Source organism: Antechinus flavipes, chromosome 5 (genome assembly GCF_016432865.1).
Source record: "Antechinus flavipes isolate AdamAnt ecotype Samford, QLD, Australia chromosome 5, AdamAnt_v2, whole genome shotgun sequence".
Classification (NCBI taxonomy): domain Eukaryota; kingdom Metazoa; phylum Chordata; class Mammalia; order Dasyuromorphia; family Dasyuridae; genus Antechinus; species Antechinus flavipes.
The window spans coordinates 185,712,477-185,724,206 of NC_067402.1; positions in this window are offsets into that span (position 1 = coordinate 185,712,477).

Consider the following 11,730-nt stretch of genomic DNA (forward strand, 5'->3'; position numbering starts at 1 on the left):
ATTACAAGTAAGTTTAACTAGAGTGGGAGATGAATAAAAAAGGATCAAAAATCATAATAAGGATGAGGTGTGTGTATATGAGAAAGAAAAAAAGTGGAATAATGTGGTGTTTTGAATAGAGTACAGAATTTCAAGGTTCAGAATCTTGGAGATTGTAGAATTTCAAGAAATGGTGAAATCTAAATTGTGATTATATCAGTGAGTACCTGAAGTAAAATGGAAAATCTGTTGGGGACTTATTTGGTCAAACTGTAAAGGACTCATCAATATGAAAATTGAAAGATATTTACAGAAAAAGTATGAGTCAATTATTAGTCATTAAGAAAGCTGGATAAGTAGCCTTGAGGTCCAAGTGTACATAATGGTAATAAGGTGCCAGAGATGGATTTCAAGTACTAAAAATGTGGAAACATTATCAAGAAACATTATCCCTCTTTTTCATGATATATCTTTATATATCTGAAGATAGAGCCTGTATTCTGACCCCAATAAGAGGAATTTAGTCTGATGAATATGTCATCTATTCCTCAGGAATTTTCTATAAGGGCAAACCTATGAATTATAATTATGGTATTTCTGGGATTCATTCCCTCTACCCATATGCAAATATGTCTTCTCCCATTGCTTAAGGTTCAATTCAACAAACTATAGGAATGTTTTTAAATGACTTGGGTCCTGAACTCAAGAAGCTTATCATGTTTCATAGCCATACTAGAGGCATATAAAAGACAGGATATTGACAGGAGAGGATGGTAGTATGGTAGTATGTAGTAGATAAAGTAGCAAGAACAGTGGCAAACTGGTTTGAGCATGAAGAATGGGATTTACTACAGAAATATTTTTTACCAAATTCCCCATTCTGGGATTTATACTCTACCAACAAGACTGGTGATCAACAGTCAAAATTGTTACGCTTGTTCCCTGGTTTAAATCTAACATAAAATATGAATCTGATGAATTAATATGGTTTTTCATGTCTTCTCCTTCAAGTGTCTTCACAATATTCCTTTGACAAAGGGAAGACAATCCCTACCTCTTTCTATGTCATAGAGAAGAAATCTGAGATCCTGAGAGAAAAAATAATTGAACTCTGCAAGTAGTCTCCTGCCTCTTCCCCTGGGATGATTTCTACTTGGCTGGTAGCTAAGGATTGGTTTCAGCCTCCTGCTAATGGTCATCTAAACTCCACAGATTCCTCCCCAAACATAGTTATCAACACCTGTTACTTTCACATGCCAAGTCCTTTAGCGTTGAGCAACATGTTTTTCCAGAAGTGGTCAGGGCACTGGGTTGGCACTCCATTGGGTGTGCTAAACCGGAGTGGCCCATAGTGGACCTGATCTATGATTTCATTATGAATCAATCTGAAATAGAAAGCAGACACCCATTTGTGTTGTCTAAGAAAGAAGCAATCCCCATTTTAGGTCATGTACCATGAAAATGATGTATTACTTACTTTTTTCAAATTTATTCCATTCTTCAGCACTCCAAATAAAATAACTTTACATCAGCTATCTTTGCTCTGCTGCTGTTCCATCCAATATAATAGATATCCAGAGAGTATTCTCAGGGAAAGTTAAAACTGTACAATGTTGGATTTTTCACCCTGATAACATATATATAACATTTTTCTCTTCATTCTCCACAACCAACATTGATTTTCATAATTTTCTCTAGAAACTACAACTAAATCAAGTCTACCATGGAATTTGGAAAGGGTACCAATCAACTATCCTGTTGTTCCTCTCAGTAGTTCTGACTTCCAAAATACTATTCCCTTTCCCTGTCTTCCCACATATAATTCTCTCTCATTAGAATGCAAGCTCTTTGAGGGTAGGGACTATCTTATTTGTATTTATATCTACAGCAATTAGCATTGTGCCTGACATATAATAAATGCTTGTCCATTAATTCATTCATAAATAAAAAAGTGCATCTAAAATCAAATATAGGACCTTTCTCTATGTAAAATCATTATTATTTAAACCCAAGAAACATCCCACTCAATATATGTAATATTTTATATACACTAGGCATTTAATAGCAAATTAAAGAATGAATAAATTAATATCTACATTAGGACAAATGTGAGACAAATATTGACTCGTTATAAAAAGAAAGACAATAATTTGAATTCTATTATAATAAAATAGTCTCTGAAATAGTGAATTAATTTTAGACAACCTATCAGAAGGTAGAAAACAATAACACATTTTTATATGACCATAAGATTTGCAAAAGATTTCTCTTTAAACAACCCTGTGATACTATTTCCATTTTAGAGATAATGAGACTTTGTTTCTTGCCTATCTTTACACATCTAGGGAAGGTTAAAAAGTGGGAGTTGTCAGTCTCCCAGTGACTAAATTCAGCATTCTTTCAACTGTATTACATTCAACAAACACTTTTCAGGGATGTCATAAAGCAGTTTATCATTGAGAAAAGTCATTGTACTAGATACCCTCTGGCATACATTGCAGAGCCAGAATTATGAATCTAAGACATTGGTAAGTAAGAGCAGTACTTCAATTTCCCAAGCAATGAAGCTATAGACCTTGTCCCAGAAATGTTTGTAGTAGAGATAAACACCAAAGAAGAGTTGGACTTGACTTAAATGGGCCTCTCTGATCAGAGGCTTGGAAAACCTAAGGGGATGTCACTGAGGGTAAATCTTTATGAAGAATTTGCTATGAATTCTTTCTGACTTGTGGTTCAGAGTTCGGGATGACCTTTCAGACATATGGAAAGGAGAGAGAGCTTGATGTGGAAACATTCATAGGATCACAGAATTTTTAGAGCTGGAAAAGAGTCTTGTCTGAGGCACAGTTACAAGAGTTTGATGATGATGAAATTTGACTGGGGAATTTGTATATTAAGAAAATATATATATCAGCTTGGCAGCTTAACTGCATGCTACAGAGGATGTATATGAGGCATGAGAAATAGTGGATGCAGTTGCTAAACCACTATCAGTGACCTATGACTAGTGACTGGAGAACTGGAGAGGGATATAGTTCTGGAAAACGAGAGAAAAAGTTTTGATTTCCAAGGAAAAAATGAGGGAAGTGTGAAGGATTGTGTGTAGGAATGGAAAGATTATAGGTTTGACTTAGATTCCTTGAAAGAATCCAGGAAAGCAGAATCAGAAAAATCTTGTTAATGATGAGTTACTACTCTTATCTAAGAATACCTCACACCCAGAAAAAATGACTATATAAATGTTAGAATGGCACAGGTGATCAATTAACAGCATCCATCATAAACAATTTTAAACCCTTGATCTTAGAGGTCAGAATGCAGGAAAAAATACTTTCCAAATTGTCTTTTTTCCTCCCAAACAATAAAAATGAGGACAAAAAGAATATCTTCTTTTTTTTTTTTTTTTTTTTTTTGCTGAGCTAATTGGGGTTAAGTGACTTACCCAGGATCACACTGCTAGGAAGTGTTAAGTGTCTGAGGCCAGATTTGAACTCAGGTCTTCCTGACTTGAGGGCTGGTGCTCTAACCACTGCACTATTTAGCTTCCCCCCAATATGTTTTAACAGCATCTTGACCCCCAAAAATCATATGAAGAAATATATATTTCTGGAGCTCAGGACACTTTGGTACCCTAACCTGATCCAGATGGTCCTAGAGGGAATCGACTTGAATATCCTAGATCTGTCTTTATTTAACATTGCCCTCATATTGGCTCCATTCTGTTTTTCCCTCTCAAGCCTCTTATCTTTCTCTATGATAAATTCTATTTCGGGCCTCTTATTGTTCCCCCTAGGTTAGTTATAAGGATGAGCAAGTCCTCCCAAGCTTCTTGTTTCTTCCTCAGACATCTAATTTAGCCTGGGTATATGCCATGGGCTTTCTTAGTTTAGTGGAAAAGTAAAAAGGCAGCTGAATGCATTCATCTCCAAATAACATCTCAAAAGAAGTCAGTTTTAACTATATCATCCTTCAAGCAGACATTAACAATACTCTGCTGATCCTGGGGAGATGGTCTCACTACAGCTCATTCTAATATGTTTGGCTGAAATGAAACATCTTTAAGTTCCAGTTTCTCCATGTTAGGCAATCTCTCAGGGATATGGTCCCTGAGAGAAAACATCTTTCCTGGTTGACGTAGCAGCCCTGGAATATTCCTTATTCTCTTCTGTCAGCCACCAATTCTTTTTCATCTTACCCAATATTCTAGCTTTCTTTTCTAGATGACTATTTCTCCCAGTTGTGTACTGCCTCTCATATCCTGGAAGGGAAGACGTCGAGTTCATTAAATACATGCAAATGGCCAGAATCCTTCTTGGAGACTGAAAAAATGATGGTTCATCCCACAAAAATAGGGAAGTTTTGAAGAGAGGGCAGTTTAGTGTCTTAGTGAATAGAATGTTAGTTCTGGAATAAGAAATACTCATCTTGGTGAGTTCAAAAATGGCTTTAGACACTTACTAACTGTGCGATCCTAAACAAATCACTTAACCCTGTTTGCCTCATCTGTAATGAGCTGGAGAAGAAAATAGCAACTCCCTCCAGTGTTTTTGTCAAGAAAACACCAAATGGGGTCATATAAAGTCAGACATGACTGAAATGATTAAATAGCAGTGACAAGTAGGTTTGGATAAGAGGAAAGATAATGAATGCTTTTTCAGATGCACTTGAGATGTCTTTGGGGCATCCAATTTGAAATGTCCAGTGGGTAGCTGGTGGTAGAGATTAAAGAAGGGAAGAGATTGGTAGAGTAAGAGGCTAAATAGGTAAAAAGATATATAATATGTGTGTACATATGTATATATGAAGCAGAAAGGAATGGAACAAACATTTGTTAATTATTATGTACCAGACAATATGCTAAGTACTGATGTTATAAATACAAGGAAAAAAGAAAGATAGTTTCTGGACTCAAGGAACTTACATTCTACTGCAGGAAGACAACACAAAAGGGAGCTGAAAATCTGGGAGGAGAAGTTACTCAAAATGAGGGTATGATTGTGAAATCCAATAAGTCTGGAGCAGGCCTAGAAGGAAAACAAACAAGGTCTGAACCCTTTTACGTTGTGGAGACTTGAAGAGCAACTCACCAATGGGAGAATGGGGATGGACCTTTTGAAATGATATTCTATGGTAAACAAGTGGCAGGGAGGGTAGGATGATTGAGCAGGTGAGAAGTTCTTAGATACTGAAGGAAGTTTCAGGATATGACAGCAATAGAGATTTGATTTTGAAGTCAGAAACTCAGTCATCTATGCAGGGAAGATATCTTTAGGTTCTGATAAGGTCACTGAGAGTATAGAGGGAGAAGAGAAGGAATTATAGAAAAAAAAGGTCTTGTGGAACATCTGTTGTTAAGGGACATGATGTGATGAATTACATCCCCCAGTGCCTCCTCCAAAAAAAAAAAAGAAAAATAAAGAATCAGACAGGCATGAGGAGAACTAGAACTAATTTATGAAAACCTAGAAAGGGGAAAAGATCCAGAAGAGGGATTGATCAATAGTGTTAAATGAAGCAGAGGTCAGGAAGGATAAGAATTCAGAAAAGACTACTAAATTTGACAATTAAGACATCATTGGTAACTTTATCAGGAACAGTTTCTGTTGTCATGAGGTCAACCAGAAAGGGCCAAAGAAAAGAAATTGAAGCACTGAATATAGAACTTTTTCTAGAAGTTTGACTGAGAAAAGAAGCTGAATCATAGAATAAAAACTTGAGGTAATGGTGATTTTTATTTTTTATTTTTTAAGAATGGAGAAATCATGGGTAAACATATTTGAGAGCATGACTTCCTATGTGTTAGGCACTATGCTAAATACTTTTAAAAAATCCCTGTCCTTAAAGGGCATATATTTAATGATGTCTATACCATGTCAATATCATGGGTACAAGATTTATATAAAGTAGATGAAAAATCATCCAAAAGAAGTGACAGAAACAGGAAAGTCCTGGATAACAGTTGTGGCCAGCAAAATACTTTCTAGAGATACTTTATAATACTAATTGTTATTATTAGATTTCTATAAAGGCCTAAATTGTTATTTCTTTAAGTTTTTCAGATTTCTTAGTAACTTTCCCATCATTTGTCTTATGTAATTCATTGCCTATTTGTTTGTCAGTTTGAAAATCTTTTTCAGTCCTAAAAATGATCATATGCTTACATAAGAACAGAAAGACCACTAGGAGAGTTTCAGTAGACATGGAAGATTGCCAGTACTTTGAAGCTGTGCAAGAAATGAGGAGAACCATAAATATTAGTGGGAAAGAGGGAGACAGAAAACCCAACAGAGATCCCCAGAATTTGAATATTCAGATGAAGCTCCTTGAGATTATTAACTAATCCATTCTTTTGGGATTGTGAAGATGGCAATCAGTTGATAGATCCAAATATAATGATAAAAATACTGATACTGCTTACTGTGAATGAGAAAGCAGGACTAGTAGAAAGATGGGAGCTTGTGGCTGGAGAATAAAATTTCAAAGTTCCATTTTTTGGAGGTGGTGCAATTCCAAGAAATTAATGAGGTCTGTGGTATGGCCATGTTGGTTTGTGGCTGAAGTAGGATGAGAAAAGAGGTGGTCATAGTTAAGGAATTGAGAGATCAAGTGCTGTAAGGATAGGTTTCTAAGGACAATAGAAGGAGATAGATTAGAAAGGCTAAATATTAAATAAATGGAAATTGTGAAATTGTCAGTCAGGTGTTAAATATAATAAAAGACTTAGGACAATGACCTGGACACTTTTCTGATTCTCAATTTCTTCGTTTGTGAAAATGAAAAAGTCGAATTGAATAATCTTTATGATTTCTTTTAGTTATAAATTGTTAGGGGTCTTTTCTAATTATAGAAATGTGAGGAGTGTTTCACTTTGTTCCCCTTTGAACCCTCACAACTTTTCCCATTCCTCATTTGAGAATCATTTTCATTTCATTCCTGCCACCCACCCGACCCCAAACATGGTTTGGATTACCCCCCAAATTGCCAAGGCTGTTTTATTTCTTTTTTCTGGCTTGTCTTTGAATTCTCATTAGGCCTGATATCAGACATCCTTCAAGCAAGGGGGCCCACAATCATTTCTGTGGTTGCCTTAACACGCCTGCACTCAACAGTACCATAACAACAACATTTTCCTTGGCTTCAAGGGAAATCTGCCAACATGTTGCCAACACAGAGGGGAAAAAAGTTCCTTTCCCTTCTTGCTAAAAATGCCAGGGGTCATTATGAAAACACAGGGAATTTTTAGAACACCATTTGTTTTTCATCTCTCCCTCATGGCCCAATCAGACCCAGCAAGAACATGCCTCCTCTTTCAAATTGGGGCTGTGGAGGGTGGTTGTCTTTTCTATAATAGGCTGGCTGTCTTTGATAGCTGTCAGAAAGACTTCTTGGCTTTGATACACAGAAGGGAATTAGGAGGGTGTTAGTTACTCTCACATGGGACTTTCCAGGGTCCCTGGAAAAGAAAAGAGAACTTGCACCTAAAGGATCACTTTACAGATTACAAAACTGAAGTACTGTGGCTTGGTGAAGATAAGAGTTAATTAATTATAGGACTACAAACAAAATACAGGGTCTATCATCCTGCAGTGGATGTTATTATTACTACTTATTGCTATTATTATCTAGAATGTAGTATTGTATGATTTTCAAAATTGCACACATTTATTATCTCTTTAAATCCTTTTTACAATCTTGCAAAGTAAGTGATATTATTATTCCTTTTTTTTTTTTAATGAAGGGAAAACTGAGGCTGAGAAAATTTGAGTGACTTGCTCAGCAACACACAATAGTGTTAGAAGCAAGAATGGAACTCAGATTTTCCAGGTCCAGCACGCCATCTAACTGCTTCCTGGATGAATATATATTACTTTACATATCACTTTTCACTTGAGTCAGATCCCTGAATACAGCGCAAACACACTGATTCTGAACATGAAAGAAGACCCATTTATCTCCTTGCTTGCTCCTTCTAATCAGTCAAATCTATATTGACTCTTTAGTGCTAATTTCATTCTGTATCTTTCTTTACAGCCAAGATCTTACCTCAGCCTTTTCAGAAAGATACATGATCATGGATATTCAGGAGCCAGCTTCAACAATCTGAAAAGTACTCTTATTAAATTTTTAGTTTGAGCATTTATCCTTTGGAAATTACAAAGATTATAAATCAAGTCTTGATTTACTATTTTTTATCTAGACTTAAGAAAATACTAATAATGCAGATTAAACTTAAAAGCATGTCCTGAATACATTTTTCAAAGTATACTCTAAGATGTGTGAATTGCTAATTAATTTATGGAATTATTAAGTAGAGGCAGGAACTCCTGTTTTTTTTTTTTTAGGGTGGTGGTGGTGGTGGTGGTGGTAGTGGTGGTATATTTGGTGGAAGACCACAATGACAGCAAGGAATAATGTTTAAATCACACTTTGTAAGTCACAGAGGAAGTTTCAGACAATAAGAGGCTTTATCAATGTGTTAATTTTGTTTGGCTGATTGCCCCCCCTTTCCCCTTCACTTATTCTTTTTCATAAGGGATGGCTTTCTTGGAGAAGGATTAGAAATATATAGGCAAATGCAGATGTAAAATGTAAAAATGACAAAAAATAACACTAAAATATATTTTATAAAGAAATTGAGGAAAATTGGTAACTTTAAAAATGGAACTAAAATCAATAAAGGAAGAACAACGAAGGGTAAACAAGAGACTTGATAGTCTGGAAAAATCAGTGGAAAGCCTTAACATAACAAGATTAGAATAGCTCTGATGTGAAGGGGAAAACTAGATGGAGTTAGAAAAACAACTAAACAGGACCAACAAATAATGCAAATGGAAGATTTAATGATTGCATAATTGAGAGTAATAAAAATAACTAGCTCAGGACGGATGCTTAAGAATTGTTGGTTATTCAGAAAAATATGGAGAAGGCAAATATGTATATCATATTTTAAGATATCTTTCAAATCTTTGGAATTCAACAAGAACATATTGAGTACCTAATATGTATAATGTCTTTGGTAGGCATACATTTCTATTTATGTCTACCCATGAGACAAGTTAAGAAGCATTTATTAAATACCTATTATGTGCCAGGTGCTATGCTAAGCACTGAAGATAAAAAAGTACATAAAATATAATTTTGAAATAAGATGAGGGGAAATTTGATTCTGTTAGGATGATAATTTGTTCTACTGAATTAAAAAACTTTTTTGAATCAGTGAATTATGAGTACAAAAGAACTTGTATCCTCTACACCTTTTTGTCAATTAAGTGAAGGCAAAAGTATCATCTATTATGGAATATTTGTTTTCAAAAGATATTTCATTTCCTATTGATATCCTAAACAATGATACCCTCAGTATGTGTGTAGATCATTCTCATAAATAGCAAGTTTATTTTAATGTTACTTTTTCAGTTTTAATAAGGTTCTAATTCCTCCCCCAACAACTTTTATTTTCCTTTTCTTTATATACTTTATGAATAGATCCTTCAATTTTTTTCCTAATTGTGTTGTTTCAGGATTGGGCTTCTCTGTGTGCAATTTGTCTAATCTAATTGCTTCTCCTGTCTTTGGTATATTTAGTTCAAATTTTTCCTCCTCTATAAGCATATCTGGGAGTATAATATTACTTGAGAAATAACAAGTATGGACATTCTATTGTCCTTTGTGATGAAAAAAAAAGTTTACAATCTTTTTTTTTTTTTTTGGTTTTAGTTTTCTGTCTCCCTTTTTTAAAATCTTAAAAATACTCAAGATGGCTTTGCTTGGTGGATCACTGACCAAGCTTTCTTTTAACCAATTTTACTCTTCATTGCTTCTCTCTGTTTTATAGGGTGATATGACTCAAAATCTTCCTTTATCTTCTCTACAAGATTTTAAAAATGTTTAATATTGAGTTTATTCTAAATTGGCATTGTTCTTAGATGTCTTATCTTTCCCTGTGGCAAATAAATCAAGTGTTTCCTGACAAAATATTCTTTATAAAATTTTTTTTAGCATTTTTGTTCCTCTTGTTATAATAATTTATTCACATTAGTTTTGCTTCTATATGAAATCATTGTGGTTTATGTCTATGCTCTATCACCTATAAATATTTCATTTTTCTTCATCTATACCTTGTATGAATAGGTCAGGAAGTTGGAATCATTTTAATCACACACCATCTTTTTCTCATTTTTGTTCTTCTAGCTTTGTATGAATTTTGACCTCTAACAATTTGTCATTTTGACTATGCAGATATTGAATACAGGTGACAGTTATGGCCTGGGGGAAGGAGGTGGAGTAGCTTCCTATCCTGAGCCTTGGCTCTAAACTCACATTCACCAGTTTTAGCCCGATTGCAGCTTGACCCTAAAGAGAAATCAGGTTTTTTTTTTTTCCTTTTATTCTGTGACTCGTTATTTCCCTGGAATAAAAATTTAAGCAAAATCTCTAAAACAAAGCTTAAATATAGTTTGTTTGTAGAGTGACCTCAAATAAAGCTGCACAGGATCTTTTCTAATAAAGAGATTTAATGTATACAGTGAATTTCAAATATATGTATTTATTTTCTCCACCATGAAAAAAACTCATGAGAGCTGTTAACCAACAATTATTAAAAAACAAAACAATATCCCAGCACAACTATTATATGGTCCAGGGATAAAGAAGCAAATTCATTGGGTTTTGGAATATGCATTTTGTATTCTCCTCAGAACTACATAATTAGAGAGTTTCTCACCAAATCCATATCTTCTGGAGAGTTAAGCATTCTTTCCTTCCTTCCTTCCTCCTTCCCTCCCTCTCTCCTTTCCTCCCTCCCTCCCTCCCTCCCTCCCTTCCTTCCTTCCTTCCTTCCTTCCTTCCTCCTTCCTTCCTTCCTTCCTTCCTTCCTCCTTCCTTCCTTCCTTCCTTCCTTCCTTCCTTCCTTCCTTCCTTCCTTCCTTCCTTCCTTCTTTCCTTCCTTCAATTAATTTATTTAAGAAAATAATATCTTCTCCAAGTTAGGAAGCACTTCCCCTCCAAAACCACAACTAACCTAGGAACTCTTGTCTTCTCAAAATAGAAGAGGTATCCCAGGGACTTCAGAATCAATTTCAGACTCACCTAAGCAGGTATATGCTTTTACTACCACATGCTGAAGTTATAATCATCATCACCTTTTGGGGGCAGTAGGGGAAGGAGAGTTTTCTATCCTGGGAGTCTGAGGAAGAGCTGGTGCTCAGGAAAGAGGAAATGTGGCAAGCATCTTTGACCCCTTGGTCATGGGGACAATAGAGACATATTCAGGAGTTGCTGTGTCATTTCTGTAAAATAGAATTAACTGCTATTCAATTTGAATGGCCATTTCTACAGAGCCATAGAGCATGCTGCATGAGATCCCCCATTGCACTGAAATAATTTTTATATATGTTATAAGTTATTGCCATCTTAAATTATCAACAAAAGAATTCTGGGAAGGTAGTAGAGTAAAACGTTTCCTGAGGGCAAGTTTCCTTTATCACAGCAAACAATACAAATAAAGTAACCCAAATCCTTTTATTACACAATCTATTCAGCTCCAGTATTAGATAATTTTTGTCTACGGGAGACAATTGGTCTCTAGGATCTTTCTCTATTCCTCTCTAAAGTCAGAAACTTTCCAGTTCCTTGGAAAATCATCTGCAGTTACTTGACACCTGAAATTACAAATCACACCATTGAAATAATATTAGCACTTCACAAAAGAAGGCTGATTAATCCAGTCTCCTAGGAATTCCTCTCAAGGTACCA